The 21,726-nt window shown below is 27.6% G+C and overlaps 1 protein-coding gene across 5 annotated transcripts in view; it reads right to left on the reverse strand.

Annotated features, from left to right (window-relative positions):
• Positions 1–21,726, reverse strand: part of LOC126899059 (uncharacterized) — a 43,261-nt gene that overhangs the window by 15,878 nt on the left and 5,657 nt on the right. The window contains exon 2 of one of the 5 annotated variants that reach the window (XM_050673583.1): positions 10,890–10,952. The exons of the other annotated variants lie outside the window; for them this stretch is intronic. The gene's annotated coding sequence lies outside the window, so the exon portion shown is untranslated. The remainder of the gene's footprint in view (positions 1–10,889; positions 10,953–21,726) is intronic. 5 annotated transcript variants of the gene reach the window in all.

Consider the following 21,726-nt stretch of genomic DNA (forward strand, 5'->3'; position numbering starts at 1 on the left):
GTGCGCTCAAAGCACAATGACTATAAAACCGCATAAGTAAAGTTAATTAAAATATATACACAATTAATTGTTTTATTGATAAAGAGAATTAGTAGTGATGATCGAATAAATTAGTGTGGGAACAGTGTAGGAAATATGAAACGTTGCAGATCCTAAGAATGTTTTAGATTTTTAACACGACCGTTATGAATAAGATAAAAAAATTAAAATACTAGTCAGTTCCGCATGATTAAGGAATAAAAACAATCATGATGTTGGCATGATTCCTAAAATTAAAACTAGATTGTTCATTTTCACACTTAAATACACATTTTTTATCGTAATAAACGAAATAAACGGCTATTGTGCAGTAAAAATTCTAGCGTACTAAACACCAATATAAGAAAAATGAGATTTATTTTTTGTTTTCTGTAATAAAACGAAGAAAAAAAAAAGTCAAAATTTAATTAGCATTAAAATTGTACAGACTATAACAAAACGCCTCCTATTAGTTAAACACTTTGAACATTTGAACCTTAAACGCGTTAAAGAGAATTATCTTACCAGCGACATTGGAAAATATATTAAAATTGTTCTTCGAATACTAACGATCGTAATAACATTATTATAGTTCTTCGCTAAAATTTATAGGCTCAATACTGCGGTCCTCTAAAGGTCTACTATCCCGGGCCTACATATACAAATAAATAACAGTAACAATAATAATAAATAGTTCCGGTACACTTGGTATGAAGCGATTAAGGTTATTTACAATTAAACAGAACGGATAAACTCAATGGGGCAAACAAACCCGGTAATTTGCATTTACAAAATATAAATCCATATATGATCACACTTTGGCTGGTAGGTGTGTGTTTGTAAGAGAGACGCGTGGGTAACACTCAAAATCTAAAATGAACTTAAATCCACGATGACAACCTTTTTGCACGAGTATCACTATTGTTGCCATTATCGCCACACATCACGACGACTCACGCACTTTATATCTAAAAATCGCATGGGAAATTATATTTCATAGAATATTTATGAAGTTGGTTGACTACACTCGGTGGCATAGCTGTCACAATGAAAAATATAAAGACATATTGACCTTCCAGTAAAAAATGTATTTTAAACATACTCGCTATTATTATTAACCCGCCGATCGTATTTCAAAGTTATAAATAAAACAAAAATTATAATAGCCGCCTGCACAAGCCGCCGTTGGAAAACAAATAGCTTTTCTCCAGAACCCACACAAATAATTTTGGTCATTTGCTTTGCGTGCTAACGACTTTTAATATTCAACTATAAAGAGCACTTTTTCTTATTTATTTACCTTTCCATTAAAGTTAGATACGGAAAACGTACTATATTGTTTTTATAATCATATTAAAAAAGTAAAAATATATTGAGTGCCAAAGAATAATTCACATAAAATAATGACGTCAGCATAACATTATCTATGTTGTTGTAGCGAATGAACGGGTTAATAATTACTATGCAAGACCTTCAACTTTTTTCCTAACTCGATTATGAACATTCTTTAGTTTTACACGAACGACAAATTTATGGATATCCTACAAAAGCATTTACTGTAACGAATTCCTTGTTACACACACGGGGTCGGCACTTGTCTTGAGATAGCATATGATTTTCATTGAATTGTTCGCCAAAAATAATTCTCACGCACAGTTCTCATTATGTACACAGTGAATAAAATTACTGAAGTAAAATATGCGTTTCCAAAATAATGACTAAAATAGCATAATAATGGTGCTCATAACACACTAGACTATGTGTTATTGTTATTACGGTTAAGACAACACCGCGGTCAAGCTTACAATGAATACAATTATCTGTACATTGTAATGTTAACGAACGACAAAAATGCGTACAAAGAAATTAAAATACTCAGTCAGCATACGAGTATAATGAAATCATTTAGTAATTCGCGCTCTTGGGCTCGTAGTAAACAATGGCATGGGTCACCAAACACATCCAATCTCTAACATCCGGCCAGTGCGCATTTCTATGAATTACATGAATGAATTAATAACGAATTCGGAGTTAAATTATGGAAATTTTACGCTCCGAAATTGGATTAATTATGAGTAATAATATGCATATTATTATATCTTTGGTCAGACGAGTTATATAAAATAAATATTAGGTATCGTTACGTTATCGTCAGCAGTGTGTTCATTTATGTGCAAAAAATATCTAATTTATAATATAATTTAATAAAGAGTGATTTTAAATATTCTTTTTTATTAGTCCAAACAAATATTTAACGATATATTCATAGATCTACTTTTTCTTTGTCGCCTTTATCCCAACTATTTGAGGTCAATCAACCATATCCTAAATTTCCACTTGACACGATTTCCCACATCGTCTATACCAATAACCAGTAGTCCTCATATCATCCCTAATTGCATTCAACCCAACTTTCAACGTTCATTTTCATAATAGTTTTGGTAGTTTTTGATTTCTCTCTCCTATGAATAATTTATTATTAGGTATCCTTATTAATAATATATTTAAATAAAAACCTTACTAAGCCTAGGTAATGCAAGTGATACAGTAATGTAATTTCCTAAGCACAATCTATGCAGTACTACTATTCGATACTACTCATAATCATTAAGCCAACCATGATAATAATTAATACAAACATGTGTATATTACTTAACTTTGATTATTATTAATAAATGTTTATGATTAGGGTGTGTTGTATTTGACAACTTCTAACTGGAAACGGTCCAATACTACAATAATACAAACTTCTGATTGTGTCTACAAAATGGCTCACTTTTTTATAATCAAGTTAAATTGACAATTAATTTGTATGTAAGCTTAGGAATAGTGAAGTACAAACAATGCAGTTAAAATAAGATATGAAAACACTCAAGAATAAGTTAAAAATATTAGTCTGTTATCGGCGCTATAACTGCATCATCGCTCAAAATAGGAATAATTACAATAAAAAAAGTAAATAATTAAGTATTGTATGGTCGACGTATGATTAATAATTTTGACCAACAGGTAAATGGATGAATTGACACAAAAGAAATGACGAGGTAAAACATAAATTGCATAACAATTAAATATCAAGTTTCACTCCCTGATGTATTATTGTTGTTAAAATTTCATACTGAAATTAATATTCTTGGAATTTAAACTTGAGCGTTGTTAGAAAGTTTTTTTTTTTGTCAAAGGTGTGTTGGCAGAGTTCAACAATAAAGCGTTTACCATAAAATGAAATATTTTCTTCTGAGAATTTAAACATGCGTTGAATTCCCTATTTAAAGAAGGTACGTTCAACGGTTTCGAAGGAATCACTTTCCTAAACAGAACACCAAGGGTATCTTTTGTGCGTTTTGAACAGGTATTGTTTGAAATTAATTTGACATGAGGAAAATTCAACAACAAGAAACTAAATACACTTAAAATTAATAATAATTTTGGTTTGTAATATTTGAGTTAACACATATCAAAGTTTATAGAAAAAAAAACAGTTATTTTGAAAGCTGAATGAAAATAATTTTAAACTTAAACTACATACATTTATAATAAAAAAAAACTTAAATATCACAGGAACAATTTTCACATCATTTTGATCCAAATTATAAGTCTAGAAAAGTGTGAATTGCCAAAATTTACTGTTAAAAAAGTTCTTATAAAAATCTATTGGGTCCTAACATTGACTATTTTGTGCAATTAAGAAGAATAAACTGTACAGAAACAAACATAAGTAATGAAACACATACATTTACCCTTTAAAAGTACTTATAAAAGACAAAATACTTGAATTCAAGGGTTATCTATGGCGTAGTTAATCAAACAAAAATACAGACTTAACTATTAAAATTTATTTGTTAAAATTATAAAATAACAATTAAACAGACCCAAAGAGAGAAGGCGGATTAAGATAAATGTCCAGTTATAACAAAATCGTTTCTTGTCGAGTTTAAAATGATATTATTACTATTATTATTATTATTTATACTGTTATTATTCTGTATTAATTATGAGTATAAAATAACTTCTCGTACCAAACGGTACTAAAATATATAGAGTTGCTACATGTTCATGTAAATTCTTAATAGTTTTAACCGTATTACTAAGTTTATTACTGCTTCTTAATAACGGTATTTTTTTTTTGCGAGTATATATAAATACTAGTACTTATACTGTGCAACCATAATAATCATAAAAAAAAAATCCTATGCATATCATTAAACGTTAAAATAATAAATAATATGGTAAATTCCAAATTGGCATTTTGTAACGAGATAAATACCAACAAATAAATAATACTAATTCATAATAATTTATTTTGTCCAATAACTAAGAATTTTCTACAAAGAAATAATTTCAAACTAAGTTTTATATCATTCGGAATACTTAAATCTATGAACAAAATGATCATTGTGAGTAATGAGATTTCTTTTTTTTAAAAAAAAAGTAATACCGGTTATATAAAAATATTTTTTTACATTCATAAAATGTTAATTAATTCTAGAAAAAAAAACATCTTCTTTTAACTCCGAGTTGAAATTAAATTATTCATAAGACGGACAATCTCTGTTTAATAATTTAACATGGAAATTTAATATGCCCTTCTCAAAAAAATTATCTGTTTCATAGAATGATAAATCTCCGCCATAAACAGCTTTCAAACGAATTGATAGGAAATAAAATCTTATAAAACTTAACTCTGTCAATCAATTTAAAACTTAAAATTGTTCGTTCATAAATTGTTAATATTAAAAATAAATATTAGGACATCCAAAAGTAAGTCTTCGATTTCCTCTTATCAATTTTCTTGTGGTCAAACACAACTATCTAGAACGACCTCAACATTTTTTATGTACGTAAACAAAATTATCTAACAAAGTTTAAAAAAAGAGTAAACTACGTCTACTAATATGACTACAGTTTTAAATTCATAAAAAATGTTCCGTATATATATAACATAAAAAAAAACTGATAATAAAAAAATATAAGTTCTATATTAATTCATCGACGAAATCAATAATATCTCGTTTATATATTTCACCCATATCAATAATTTTTTCAAATCTCAATATATAAATTAAACACAATAAAATATACATTAATATTAAATAACAAAAAAAGTTATATTTTATTGAGCTATCAATAATAAACTTATTATCATTTACATAAGAGAGTATAGAGAAATGGTCAACAAAAAATCTATTAAAATTACAAACTCATTCTGTGTTCATAAATAGCAAAACGTTGAAGAGTATTAGCAACGTATGATTTCCCCTTTAAAGGTAGACAACAGGTGATTTGAATGACGTCAGCAACAATACAGACATACAGCCTTGTCGACTGGAACACACTAGGTAACGATGTAACTATGGAGTTCATTTTTTATTATATTTAATAGACAACCTTTTGGAATCGTTTTAATACATACGCATAATATTACACTTGCGACTGTGTCAGAGTACACCAAAAAAAAGTAACTAGATAAGTGAGTAATACAATCGTCATTTTTTATGCAGTCAGTCACGCACAGCACGCCGTCGAGTTTCCTTACAATGCATTACGACTACGCACAAACTTAGGTCACAAAGTGTTTTCTATCGCTTGTCTCTAGAAATAATAATTATAACAACAATAATAATATAGTTTTCGATCGGGAGCCATAGTGTATTGTAAACAACAAAAAGAAATGGGTTCAAGGCCACTAACGCCGACGCTTTAATAAAAATAAAAACATTTAGTTCGATTAACATAAATAATATGATTGAAGCTCAAAAAGTACATGCAAATCATTACCGCAAATTACATGAACAAATCAACTACCCACCTCGGATCATAAAAATAACATATTAAAGAGTGTATGGGAAAAGTCATTTTTTTCAAATAAAGTAAATAATACAAACTTGTCACAAATAATTAAAACCAACGCTAATTGCACGTAAATAATGAAATGCTCATTCGCTTTTAGTTCTGTTTTTCATTATTGTTAATTATATTGACCTAGATACCAGACACTTACAGAAATAAGTTTGAATTTTCAATATGAACGCTTAACAACTTTTAAATCCTCTACAAAAATTCCTTTGACGAAACAGATCTAAGAACAATTAGACACATGAAACCAATCGATTTTCTCACTTACAAATTAAATTTAAATACATCTAGAAATATTTAAAAAATGTTCACTAACTAATACCAGTATTGAATACAAATGTGAATTTTTGAAACTTTTTCTAAGAAAACGTGTCGTTCTGTAAGAACACTTATACATTTTTTACATCGATGACCTCGAGGGTGCAAGTCTTAAATTCATTTTATAGTATCGACATATAATTAATATAGAAACATACTGGTTAAATGGTTACAAATTATCATTTACAGAATGTACTTGTCAATAATCGGTTTTTAATAGGTAACAAAAACGATTATAACAATTTAGCGTGCCAGTTGCGTTTGTATTTAACACCGACTCATTTAGTTACTCATGAGTCAGTTATCTATAAATAGTAAATATTACATCTGTTCAAAATAAAGTAATATTTGCATATCAAGCATTCCATTCGTAAATAAAAAATAATTATATTATAACAAAATATGGGGTTATAATCGCCGCAATCATTAAATGTCGTGAATTTTTATTACAAGGCAAATTTAGATTTTTTACTGAAATAACCTTCGAAAATCCGTTACTTTTCTCTTTTCTAATGATAGGTTATAAAATAATTAACGAAAAACTGCATCATACAGTATTGACAAAAGACATACAAAAAAAAAAAAAATCACGTATTTATCGGTACGTTTTCTCGTTGTTAATAGAACTATTAATAATAAAAATTGCATTTCAATTATTTATAACTATTGCAGGAAATAACACAAAAGAATATTATAATTATGTACTTGTTTTTGACGATAAATAAATATAAAGAGGAGATAGATAAAATCCTCAATAGTTAAATATTTTTGCACTAACAATTACAAATATTTGATAACTTTATATTGTATCAAAATTGTTAGAATCATTTTCAACAAGATAGATAATTTTAATGAACTAGAATTTCAAGAACCCAGTTAAAATATTAATAGAATAATGCATGCAATAAAACAATAGGCCACCATAAAACAATATTGTAACTTAATTACTTCACGAAGTGTGTTATCCTAAATTATTTATTTCTGAACGATATATTTAGTTAAAGCATAATTTTTTACGTAGATGAAATTAAATAGCCTGTGTTAATTAAATTTATAATTGTTACTACCGATTATCGTTTAATTTTGATAGATATTTTTGAAATTATTGAATATTATAGACGATAAAATTTCCTTAAAGGAGCCTTTAAAATACAATTTGTTGTTATTTTTTGATAGCTAAAAAAAATATGAAAAAATTAGTGGATATCACAGAAAAACCAATAAACAGATGAAAACGATACAAATCAAATTCAATAAATAGATAAATAAATTGATTAGTTTACACTAACTGCGGTTAGTATAACATAAATATAGTAACCGCGGAGTCGGCCGTTTAATTAATAATTTTTTTTTTATCCAAGTGTATACTCTGGCGCCATTTTGCTAAATAGATTTCTTAAACAGACTATTCATATAAAAAGAACAGGTTTTATGAACAATCAAGTTTCAGATCATGACTGTGTATTGAAAGGAAAAAATACTATTATATTTTTATTATTGCATTATTGTACGTAGCAATGTCTTACACGACGTATTGAAAAGTGATCTACCAGTTGGCCGTTGTACTATTCACTTGAATGCATTCAAATAGCAGCAAACTATTTTTTTTTTGCTTTTAGAAATCAAGAGGATCATAAAATAACTCAATGTAATAACAAATAAAAAGATGGATTACAATTAATCATAATTTTATCTTAACAATTGCTATTGATTTATATAGATTATAATAAAACATTTATCAACAAAAATTTTAAAAAATTAACCCATTAAATAATTACCCCCTCTGTGATAATAAGTATCATCCTATTATTATTATTGACTAAAATTAGGTAAGCAACTCTATTAGGCCCACAGTTTATTACAAACGACTAGCTTGTTTTTCTTTTTATAATCCAAGCCCCCTCACACTGCCACGTTCACCAACTTAACCGAGTCATTACAATATACACGTGAATCAGTTAAAGACCCACTATAACGAATCTAAATTTTATCTAAACAAAATTTCATTATTGACATTCATGTGAATCCAAAAAAAAAATTTTACACATTATTAAACGGTGAATTGATTGGCGATTATGTTAAATACAAGTCTCACAAAGTACGTTTAACCTGACAGCTGTAACCCGAGTTTCTTAGGTTTAAAAAGCGGTAAAAAACCAATTAACAAAACGTACTGATGTCATTTGACTACTAAAATGTTTACTAAGTACAAATGACAGGTTTACCAATTTTTACGATTTCTACTTAAAACACGTTATTTTAATTAGGTCTACTTTGAACTTCGAACAGATTAATATTTAAATACCTTTTAATGCCTTTAACAGTCCAACAGCATTCGTAATCATATTACAACTCAATAAAATTAATTCAAATGAAATAGACGTATAAAGTGAAAATTTTTTACTTATCATTAAAAAAATCGTCAATTAAAATTGGTGTAATTTAAACGCATATTTTATATTGTATCAAAAATAAACTCTCAGGTTTTTTAACAGAATATCTTGAAAAAATATTTCATTTTATAGTTTTTTGACACTTAAAATTATTATTAGGTATAAAAATGAAATTATTTCATAGGAATATTTGGTTGAAAATTAAGTAATATATAGTTCGACATACAATAAAAAACAATTTTGTTCAAATAAATGGCAAGAAAATGTTTACACTTTAGAACTGTATTATTGTATTTGTTCTATTTGATAGTAACACAAATTATTATTTGATTAGATGTTCGAAATATTTGTGAAGTAACTACATAAAAAAATATAGAGATTATTAATATCTCAAAGTGTGTAAACAACTACTACTAAAATAATTTTATCGCTATTGGTGTAATACTTAAACAACTCTTATGTCTCTATCAAGTTTTTTAATTAATAATTTTCCAAGGTAATGTGTATATTTATCAGCAGGTAACCCTTTTGGATATTTATTCGATAGAACTCGTTGTATACACATTTAATAGAATAGATACTATTTATAAAATTATTTTGATGAGCTCCGATCAAACCTGTTATGTTAAAACAGATAGATTCGAGACTGAGTGTAATAAGAAGTTACCGGAAGCTGGTCAAAACATAACGTCAGTTTATTCGTTTGTATATACGTTGTATTGCAAACTGGTAATTAACGAAAAAAATATGAACAAAAAAAATTATAAATGATATCCATACGTTTATTTTTACAGTAGTTGGATAAGTTTCACAATAATTGCTACGTACTCAACAAATCACCTTGCGGTGTTTAAATTTGTACTCTTGTTATTGTAGAGAATAAGTGTGAACAATAACGGTTTTTTGCTATTAACCGTGTGATACGGACGTCTGGAAACTCATTGTATACATTCGATGCGTTAATTTGACCGCAGTCAACGTTGCCAGAAAACGTGAGAGAATATTTCAATCGGATTTCATTAAAACCCGTTCATAAGCAGCACTAACGTATATATGAAAAACGTGATGGGTCGTGAAGATTTAGAGATATCATAATAAATTATTATTCAGCAGGTCATTTCTGTATAAACATATAACATAGTTAATTTCAGTGAGCATTTTAAACGGAGTGATTTGACGCTGTTAAATTCAGGAACGTTTTCAACATAAATAAAAATACATTTATTACACTTAAACTAAACGAACAAGTCAAATCCGACGAATTTACTAGATTGATGAGAGGAAAAATATCGTGGTAAAATTTCGTCAATCCACGTTCAAGGAAAAAATTTATAAGCATCATAAAAAAATTATAAGGATATCTAAAAATTGATACTTAGGAACTATTATCTCTTTTATAACTAAATTATAAAAGGGTTTCACTTAAAAAATGCAAACACTGCTATGTCAAAATGGGAAAACATTTATAAGCTGTCTATGGACGCGTGATTAAAAACATCTGGTAAACACAAAAATGTTCAGTAATTTTTTTTTCGTCTGTTTGCATGGAGTAAAATATTTACCAAGAATTTAATATATTACGCTGTTGTTTCACTATACAACTACATACTATTAGACTATACACTCTCTTGTCTACATATTTTTAGACCCACGTGTCTTAATATTTTAGAAGATGATTTTAAAAGAAGAATGAAGAAAGAAGCATTTGTGTAAATTTAATACAAACGCCGAGTTTTAATAATAATTTGTTATTCATATTTTAACAATTCAAGTAAACAATGAGCGCGTTTCTACGGTGTTGACGGACACATATAGAATATAAAATATTCTTAAAATATTTATGTATGCAAAGCCGGTAGACGTAATCGCCAATCTTAACTTGCACACATTCATGTTTTCTTAAAATTAAGTAATGAAATAATTAAGACTCCTCATTAAGATCACTTGAAATCATGACATCAATACCCAAAACTCTTTTAAGATATATTGCATAAATAACTATTCTAAGAGTTTTCATAGCCATAAATAACAATTTTACTCTATGTAATTGCCAAATAATAAATGCAAAAACAAAACATAGACGAGAATTAGAAAAACACGATGGATGCGTGTTTAAATTTGATACCGAAGCCATTCACTATCTAAAATACCCGAGTTTTAATATATTTTATTTTTTTACTAGAATATAAACTTTTGAAAAACTTATAAAACTGACATTGTTCATATTTATAGTTGTATAATTTTTACTTATTTGAAAAACACAAATTAGGTACATAAATGAAAAATAAAACATTTACAACATACCTCAGCATTTTTAAATTTTGCATTGACTTACAAATGTAACTCAATTATTATTCCGAATGGCCCCTGTAATTTAGACATAATCTATTAACTGCAACAGTATAAAGAAAAACATAGAATAAAATAATATATTCGAAAAATATTTTTAACTGGTGGTTATCAATCGACTGTATGTAAAAAATAATAACTGGTGCAATTCACATAGTTACAACTTAGAATTTTATACTAATTGGCTGTATTCCAATGAACTAATACCGCTAGATTTATTGATATTATAAAACATTTACACGCCCATGTATTAGCTCACAAAAATATCATATCCTATTGTTCATTTCTATTATCAATTAATGTTCTAGTTTAAAATTTAATCTAATATTTAATTGCATTATACAAGCACAATGGGCTTGAACCTTGGCATTGATCACGTAAACAGTTTTTAGGCATGGATAAAAAATTAAATTAACCACAATATAGTGTGTATAATGAGCGTCAAAGGTCAAGCACATATTTGGTTTAAGCTGTGAATATTTTTTACTACATAGCATTAACCTTTTAAATATTGTTCTTTAAGTATTACAGTATAATATAACGAACAGGTATTTTTAAGTATTACTAACTTCAGGAAATCATTTTGATCATATCAGATAATTAGATACAGAATTCAAATTTTTTATATTACTTGAGTAAAAAAAAAAAAAGAACGCATTCAACCAAGTTTTATAAATAAAAGTAGGTAGGTACTTAAACCAACAACATTAATAATAATCTATTTTTGAATCACATTAAAAATAAATGATAACACATTTAAATAATTTTAAGTGTGCCACAAAGTACCCATCAATTTTATCAATTAAAAAATTTTATTAAAAATAATGTATTTACGAATATTAAGATAAAAATAATCCAGACCTAGTAAGGTAATATTTTATAATTCAGTCGACAGATAAGAAAATGCATTACGTAGGAAACTCGAATAAAAGACAAACAAAAGAAGTATTAAATTTATATATGCCGTCAGATAGTGTTGGAAAATTGTTCTCAGTTTAAGAGTTAAAATTATTCTCATAATTTTATACGCCTTAAATAATAATCGAATAAACCGTAATTACACAATATATATATATACTGATACTGTTAAAAATTAGGACTAAATTATAGATGGTTTATTTAACTTTTGATAATATATAGAATAACAAATAACTTAATATAATTTATTATTCTTGAGGGCACATTTATTCATGCTAACTTAGCAATTCTTTAGGTATTTTTTTATCTAGTTTTTAACTAAATTATAGTCATAATAATTTAGCAGTAACAAATTTTCTTACAAGCGAATATCAATTTTACGTCATAAAACACGACTATGTGTGCTATATAATATCAAACTTTAAGTATGGTGATCTACTCATTGAAATTAATTTTGACAAAATGACCACAACTATTTATAATTCATAACTAGTGCCACGACTACTAGGCTGGGAGGGCCCGTATGTGGAAAGTACCCCACCTCCTCTCTCCCCCCCCTAGTAACATTTAATGGAACCACTACCTAGTTTTTGCTGTACTGTTCATGACAAGCATATAAATCATTTGTAGTAGATAGAGTCCGTTCCACTAGTGTTTCAATAAAGATACTCTTTTAAATAAATAGAAATTAAAATATTTTTATAATCCATCTATATAGGTAAAAGTAGACTATAGAAAACTATTTACAGAGACATACACGATTGTCATTAAAAAATGTGATGTACTCACAAGATATCGTTATTTTCTCGCGAAACCAAAAAACATTGTATTGACTAATCGATTTCATTTTTATTTTGCGAAAGAAATACGGGAGATTGTTCGTTCTGATATTTTGCAATAAAAATCGCTGGAAAACCTATACTATATGTATTCATTGAACAACGATAATGCTCGATTTTGTATTTCAAAGAATAATAAAAATACCTATTAAATCAAATTAATAAAAATAATCACAGACATCCAATAAAAAATGTAATATTGCAATTTCAAATGACAATGAAACGATTCAACAGATGTAAAGAGCATTTATCATGAAGAAATTACATTGAGACTGTCCAACGCCCACAGAAAAAAATATACTATCGTTTAGAGATTCGTAACACAGGAAAAACGATTACTTTCGACCTGACAACGATGACGTGGCTGTCCACCTCCGCATCATTTATAATGCAGACTATGCATATTTTAATAAGTGTATAATTACGATGTTCGAATGATGTTTGACCCAGAGCAACATACGCGCATTTTTTTTCTCTACAATTAATGTATATATTTATAAACACGTTTATTTGACGATGTGTTTCTCGAATGACAGGAATAATAGTTAAAAATAATATTGTTTTATTAATAGTATATCATTTTATCGAATAGTAATTAATCGGACAACATCCTTTACTTATGATAATATACTATAATGTATTGTACTAACGCAAAATTATATTATACATCAACAGGTGTACATACAATATTAACGATATTATAATAACACTGCCTGACGACACCATTGGTAAACATGAGGGGGGAGTAAAAGCAAGAAACATCAGCACACAACGAACAAGGCAAAGGAAAGAAAAAATAGTTACATGGTACACTTCAATATACTCGCATTTATTAAAAAATATATATATATATATATATATATGTATATACACACATAATATTATATGCCTTGAGGCACAACGACCGGTTTTGAGTCGTNCATAATATTATATGCCTTGAGGCACAACGACCGGTTTTGAGTCGTGTTTACTGCTGAGATCGGGTTTGTAGTAGTATACTCAACATAAACCTCTATGTATATACTCTTACGTACAATTTATATGCCTATGTGTGTGTGTTCTTTTAAACAATGCGATGACTAGCTGCTGTGGCGAGATGGAAGAAACCAGTTGCCTCAGCCGCCCAAGTCACGGGCAACGCATACATAATAATAATAATAAATCGACGGTCCGAAAGGCGGGCGCACAGTTCAGCAACAACTACTCCCCTCTCAGTGAGTCCATCTTCGGTCATCGATGAACGGCGGTTACCTCGTGGTCGACAAACGTACGTAACACACGAATGTAGAATAATAGAAGAAAGGCAACGGGTTGAGAACGCAGGTATAAGAAACGACACATGGTCGGCACAACTCGAGGCGATACAGCGGCAGTTCGCTCTTACAATGTTATAGATATATTTTTTATACATTTGTGAAGACGGCCCCCCCACAACAGTAAACCGGAACGACTCGCATTGCAGCCTGTTGGCGGTATACTTTGAGGTAGTACCATGTATTAACATGATTTTTGGTTTGGACATGAATTTTCCCGAAAGTGCATTCAATAATTTAGGGAATGTACTAGACTAAGGGAGTATTTAATTGATTTCTTCAAGATTACTCATTTAGACACCGTTTCTATGTCGATTAAGCCAAATGTCGACTATAATGTTGTACAACGTTAATCCGTAGAATTGATATGACAGCTGATTCACGTCTAATAAAATCAAACATCATGTAATAAAAAAAGGTGCAGTGCTTCTCTAATTTGAATTAAACTAACATTTGTCGAGATGCCACTAGAATATATACACTTTATCCAGACAGTGTCATCATCAATCGCGTATAATGGAAGATAAAATAAATTGCAATTTGACATAATATCAAAAAGTTATATAAACATCGATATTAATTTATAACAACACGCGAAAGGAAAAAAACTACAATATGATGGCCTCAATAATTGACTAGTTGAATTATGATAAAATAAATTTATTTAATAACAAATTAATAATATTAAATTTTTGTTTTTGAAAAATCAAATTAATTAAATTATTTACAAATTAATGAGAATGTATATAAATACACGTGCAGTCTTATAAATATTTGGGTTTTCGTTATTAAAATACTGTAGCCATTTACTTAATAAATAGGAAATTAATTTAATTTCAGTTGCTTCTCAGAAAATATAAGTCGACTTAAATAAAAGCGATAAACATGCCAATTGAAGCATCCTTTTACCAAATTACTAAGAAAACAACACTTCAAATGAATTATTTGATTTTCCATCAATTGGAATTTCATGTATTTGATAAATTCAGTACCTATTAAGCCTTTTCTACATAAAAATATCTATATTATAAAATTTATTTATAAAACATATTTTGAAAAAGCTACTATATGTTCGAAACATAAAAATCAACATATTACTTATGCAGAATTATCCATATTATTGAAGTGTGCTAAGGAATAATAAAATAACTATTAGAATAATATTTTATAAAAAAACATAATAATAGTTAAAATAAAGAAACACGATGTTCTTTTAAGAAGTAATAATAACTTGAACTCTGCCAAGACCTATGTAGAAAAAGCTTTTTATTTATTTTCATCGAAATGCACACAAAATTTTAGCGTCACATGTACCTAACATATTTACGTGACTTAATCCGAGTACGATACGAACAAGGAAAATTCTAAAATAGATTTACTCTGAAAGCAAGGGAGATTCCACAACCTTTTATCATATATATATATATATGTGTGTGTGTATGGTGTGTGTGTGTATGTGTTTATTGTGCAGCGTTTGCAATTCGCTTCCCGTTTCAAAGAGCAAGTTTAAACGGGGTTTAATTTAGAAAACGAAAAAAGGTTCTACCAATAACTATTTAGTATAACAACATTCTAGTCCGATTCAGTACATATTTATTTGTCTTACCGCTATAAAAATGTCATAAGACACAATTAAACTTGCATCTCTCTATAAATATGATTATATATTAAAATAACTAAGTCTTTCAATTAATTTAAATTTCTATAACTATTTTAGCTGAAAATCAATAAATGGCCGATAAATATTCGCGTGATTAGTACAAAATTAATTGCCACCGAGTGCTACAGTAAGAGTGATAGCTGAATGAATAATACATTTTTTTATTTTACTTAACTACCTCTTGAAATCACTTACTTAAAAGCTTTCTTAGTATTGATTTTTTTAGTTGCGTTTAATAAGTTTTTGTGTACGTTCAACAGCGTTCAAGTGTAGTTTTATTTTTCGATGCTTTTATTTAATGGATCTCATGAGTATCGCACATAACACAATTCCAACGATAGTTATCTAATCGTATGCATACAAAGAAAATATTCTATGATTCTATACAATTAAAATTAATCAATCGCTATTTTTCTAGTATCATTTAAGAAATCGTCTAATCTCTCTGCCAACAAGACACATTTTTTTAAAAATCACATAAATCTAATTAACAATTTTTCAAGCAATTGATAAAATATTCTTTATTTTCAAATGATTAAAAATTTGTATCTTTTGATTATCTATAAAAATAGTTATATTTCCTTTGTTTTTATCCAATTGTATTATTATAGTATTATATTACTAAATTAAACCAGCATGACGCTCTATAATGGCTATGTAATGAATTTATAGTTCCCCATTACTTTATTGGCGGTTATCTATAGAAACAACACAAATATTGCTTTCATAATACTTATACCGTTATTATCCGCATTAAAAAAAAAGCGAAATACATATGTATGAATATTTTATACGGTCGAAGCCATTTATTAACCAATGATATCAATTGACTATTATAACATTGATAAACATAGCACGGTAATTGCTTACTTAATTGAAAAAGCAACAAGTCTTAGAAGTAATCTTTTTAAGAGACTTGTCGATAAGTATAATTGATAAATAATATGACAAGTAGTGGGAGAAAGTTAGCTGCGTTATAGTCAACTTCTTTATTATCTTTTCCATTTTCTAACAGCCTGTTTACAGAAAAATCAATTACATAGTTTATCATCTATATGGAGTATGCGAATAAGTTTGAAAACAAAGGTCAACAGCATAGAGAAAGAGAAAGAAATACGGTATATTGACTGCACACTAAAATAAGGTGCTCGGTTAGCTTCTTAGAAAGGCGGTCAACAGTGTAGTAAATGATTTATCTATACAAGTACAATACATGTTAAACGTAAATGAAACGACCATTAATTTATATAATATTTAAATGCAGGGTCTTAAGTAATAATAATATTATAGCCAACGATTCATGCGTACAATTATTAACTTCGATCCGTAAACACAACAGCTCTTCTACTCTGGTAATCTAAAGGGGCGACTTGAAACTATATTAACTGTAAAGAAAACGTTTTCCTAAATTTGCATACATTTAACTTGATCGATTAACCTACGTGCAACACACACAACAGAGAAATGCGTAGTTTCTGTAAATAACGTACATGAAATCGGAGAATGATAGAATAATAAACGGACCGAGTGTACAGTAAGATAAACTAGCGATCAAAGAAACGGTTTACAAGACTCAGAAACGACACTGTTGATGAAAAAATGATTTAATAAATACGACACGTCACCTTATTAAAATATGGAAAACATTAAAAAATAACGCGCGCATAACTCCCACGGTTAGGTTTGACAAGTGTACTCGGTTATTTCGGGGAGTCGGATGAAATAAGCAAGGCCAAGAATACACACGACCAACATTTAAATAGCCATGTTACTACAGAAGTGGTGTGGTGTGGCGACAATGATTTCAAAGTTAGACAGAGAAATCCCAAACTATTTATTAGTAATTTACATTAAAAACCCGTTTTTCGAGCCAAACATGTTTTATTTTATGAAACCAGTGTAAATTCTACTTGTCACACAAGGTACATAAAAAACATACATGCATCTATTTTATTTATAACGTAAAAAATATATAAACCTATATATGCTCATACAACCAAGAAAGAAAGTGAATTTAAATAGAATTTGCGGCCTACTTTGTATTCTCTACAGAGCGTGTTTTATTTTATTGTTGCTATATCTACTACTTCTATTACAACAGTAGGTACATCAGCGACACATAGTGCATAGTCATTTAGAACAAGAAAAAAAAATACACATTGTATTTTATTATGTGAAGGACGCTGCATGACTTTTTTTAATACTTCTAACGTTTTATTCTAAATGAATACAGATAATTAATCGATTTGACATTCTGATGAATTATTATTCAAGTGAATAATTATATTTTTATAAACAGAACAAATTTAATTTACTTCATAACAATATATATAAGTAGGATTGACGGGCCCACTGTGTTGGAAAAAAATTTGGGCCACATCGCCATGTTTAGAGGTCCCCGAAACGACTTTTTTTCTACTAATCAATTTAATTATCTGAGGCAAATTTAATTATTTGGGCAGATATTTCGGGGATGTTAATGTTATAAATCCCTAAATTTATTTATTTATAATAATGATCTCCTCCCTGGTTAATTAACTTAAATTATTCCAGATCCTCTAAACATTTTACCAATTATCCGTCTATGAATTCATTATAAATAATTATGTATATGTTGTACAAAATGAAAAAAAAAATACATATTTTTCAATCTAATTAAATATTAAAAAATAATGAAATTGTTATACAATAACGCTTTTTGGTCGCAAAATGGACCCACTGTGCTGTAATACAATGAATCAATTCATCCCTGAATATATGATATATATTCAATTTAACATAATATGACCTTTAATAAATATTTAATCTCAAAATTTAATGAAATCTTTTAAGGATAAATTATGCTTATTTTTACACTTAAAAATAATATATTTATTGCATAAACCTTTGTTCGTGAATTTTTTTTTTTTAATTATTTACATTATAAAATTCATCCAAAGAGTTCGCGGTTAAAACAGGGCTTTATATAAGACTTTTTTGAGAGTATAGAAATAACAATCTCTTACCATAATTAGTATGGTAAGAGAAATGTGTTGAATATGAATGTATCAAATTTTATTAATAAAAACCTTATCTAAAACTGTCATGTGATTAAAAATCGTGTATTTTACGATATTTTTGTCGTTAAAAATTAAGAGGCAACTAATAATAGTGATTATTCCTCTTTAAAATTTTTTTTATTGTGACTCTGATCATAGTTATTAATATTACTAATATCAAATTTAAACTGAGTATATAAAAGTGCTCATTAGTACTCCATCTTGATGATAATACCGAAACAATATCAAACAATACCGATATTAAATATTTTCAATAGTAACTTGTTGAAAATATTTATATTGTTTTACAATACATAATAAAACAATTCTTTTATTATACTCATTAAGTCCATTAGGGTTGAATAATAATTCTTCAGTGAAAACAAAATTTCATCAACTATAAAGAAAGGTTTAATGTCCTGCAAAAATTAGTATAAAAAAAAAAAAAACCAAAACAAACAATTTCTTAAAATTCAAAGAGTAAAATAATAACAATATGATTCATTAAGGTATATGCTTTATGTCATTTATTTTATGCGGCATTTGATTTACGTGAGCACTTTTATTTCTGTTTGTATCTGAATTATTATTTATTGATTATTCATATAAACAATACATAACAATACGGGACTTAAAGGTATAAAATAATCCGTCTATATTCTGTTTGTCAATTGAAATATTGTTTTCAATAAACACAAAAAGAAAAAATTAATAAAAATATATAATACACCATTATTTCACTGCTCACTTACCAAACGTTCTCATTATTGATTTTTTAGTATACAAGCATGTCCGACAAATATTTTATGATGGGTTTATTTTTAAAGAAAAATTGTGCATCAACCTTTAATGTGATAAAACAAACATCTAACAATGTTAAACTGCTAATATTTAGTTTTTTTAGGTTAATACCATAAAATATATTTAATAAACTATCATTATTTTTCAAGGTTTGAGAACAAAGTAGTTTGTTGTTAAATAGTAACGATAATTACAAATTAGTAGACCACGGAGCTACTTACTAAAGCTAATGCCAAAACTTAGAGAATTTTCTTTACCACCAATACTTAAGTTACAAAAAACTTAGAACTTTTACTAAAAAGTTAAAGTTTTTCGAAGTTATTCATGATTCTAAACCGTACTTTGTTTAGTTTTTAATTAAGTTTGGAGTATAACAATATGATTGCAAACATAACACCAAAATAAACAACTAACTATTAATTTATTTTACGTTATGTACATTAAACATTTTCAAACTTTAGTTGATCAATAGTTTATTAAATTTGTATCAAATTATATGCTCCATTGGTTATGAGAGAAACTATGAGCTAACTGTTAACATAAAATTAAAGTTTTTAATTGAAGTTCTGTCACCTCTACTGTTAATTGCATTGTCTAATTAAACTAAATAAATAATTTCAGGTAGTACAAATTCAGATAATACTATTAATTTTTTGAGTTGTAAAATTTAAATAATCAAGTTACCAGTAACATAAGTTTTGAGTAATATTTTGCTTAACAGCACTAGCCTAATAACCAACAATATAATTCGGATTTTTAGAAAATAAACTTTATTAAATTAGCTAATTGTATAATAATAAAAGCTTGACTCTTTACAACAAGCAATGCACTACTATAATTAGCATTAAAAATTTTTGAAAATTCATTTTTAGACTAGCACAAATGAATCGAAATAATCGAACAAATGTAGTATTAACTATATAATACATATAAAGTGTTGCTTTATGAATGTACAAATATGGTACAAAAAAAATTATTTCATATATGTAACAACAGAAAATATCAGTCTAATGTGTATACATCGAATAAAAGAAAGAATTTTGTTTCTTTAAGAAATTATAAATTTGATACAATAATAATACGTATATAGTTTAAGAAGTGATTTTATATTTCAAAAATAATACAAAATACAATTTTGTTTAAAGAAAAATAGCTAAAAAGGATCTCTATTCTTTAATGTTAAGTTTCATAATGTAATTTTAACTATTATTACCCATTCAAGAATTTATGAAAGAAATACATGTATTCTCGTCTAACTTATAAATAAATTCAATTAAAATTATTTACGTAAAAAAATTTGGATTATACATTTTTTTTGGTAATATGTCAATTTATTTGATTTGAATTTAACTAGAATGTAACATAAAATTAAAAAGACGTTGTGGGCATAGGTATAGCTAAACATTAAACAGAAATTTAATTTTTAAATGTTAACGTGGAATCATACTTCTATACATCCATCACATTACAGCCTTATGTTTGTATAAATAGTTTTATACTCGGAGCTGTTTTAAGTTTTCGCTTTTTCTCGATTTTTGCTGCAAGCGACTATCGCATGATTAATTAAAGAATTGATATAAAAATACATTTAGAACATAGCAGACAATATTGAGACTTAACTAACTTACGAAAAGATCAGTTGGTAATTTTCCACGCATGGAAAGAAAAATTACGGTAACATTTGTCCTACAAAAAAATCATGCCATTTGTTTCTTACTAACATTAGTGCTTACTAACATAATTTCGTCTAATATAAATGTAAAAAATCGAAGGCATTCCCACGAATAAAAAATATAAAACTGCTTTTGTTAAGCAAGGTGAAACAAATTATACAACGCTATACGATGACCGTCACCGAGTAGGGTGAACCTTAAATGTAATAGAGCGGCGAGACGTTTTATCCTTGATAGTACAATAAATTATTGAGTTTAATAAATAGATAGTGGTCATCGTATCTTGAAAGCATTGTTGATAAACGTGACAGAAGACGAACGGAGGAATGAATTACGGCAAAAATTATTATAAAAAAATCCATTCGTCATTCACCGTTGTTCAAGGACTTACTATCTATGCTGAAACAATAGAAAATATAGAATCTCTTTTAAAATTATAATAGTTGAGCAGCTGACAATAATGGCGATTGTATTTATTTAAATACGTACACTTATCACGTTTGTGACGTCACGAACAAACTTCAAAGCGACGTCACAGAAATCCTTAACC

This window comes from Daktulosphaira vitifoliae, unplaced genomic scaffold (assembly GCF_025091365.1).
Source record: "Daktulosphaira vitifoliae isolate Bord-2020 unplaced genomic scaffold, ASM2509136v1 Scaffold_2, whole genome shotgun sequence".
NCBI lineage: Eukaryota > Metazoa > Arthropoda > Insecta > Hemiptera > Phylloxeridae > Daktulosphaira > Daktulosphaira vitifoliae.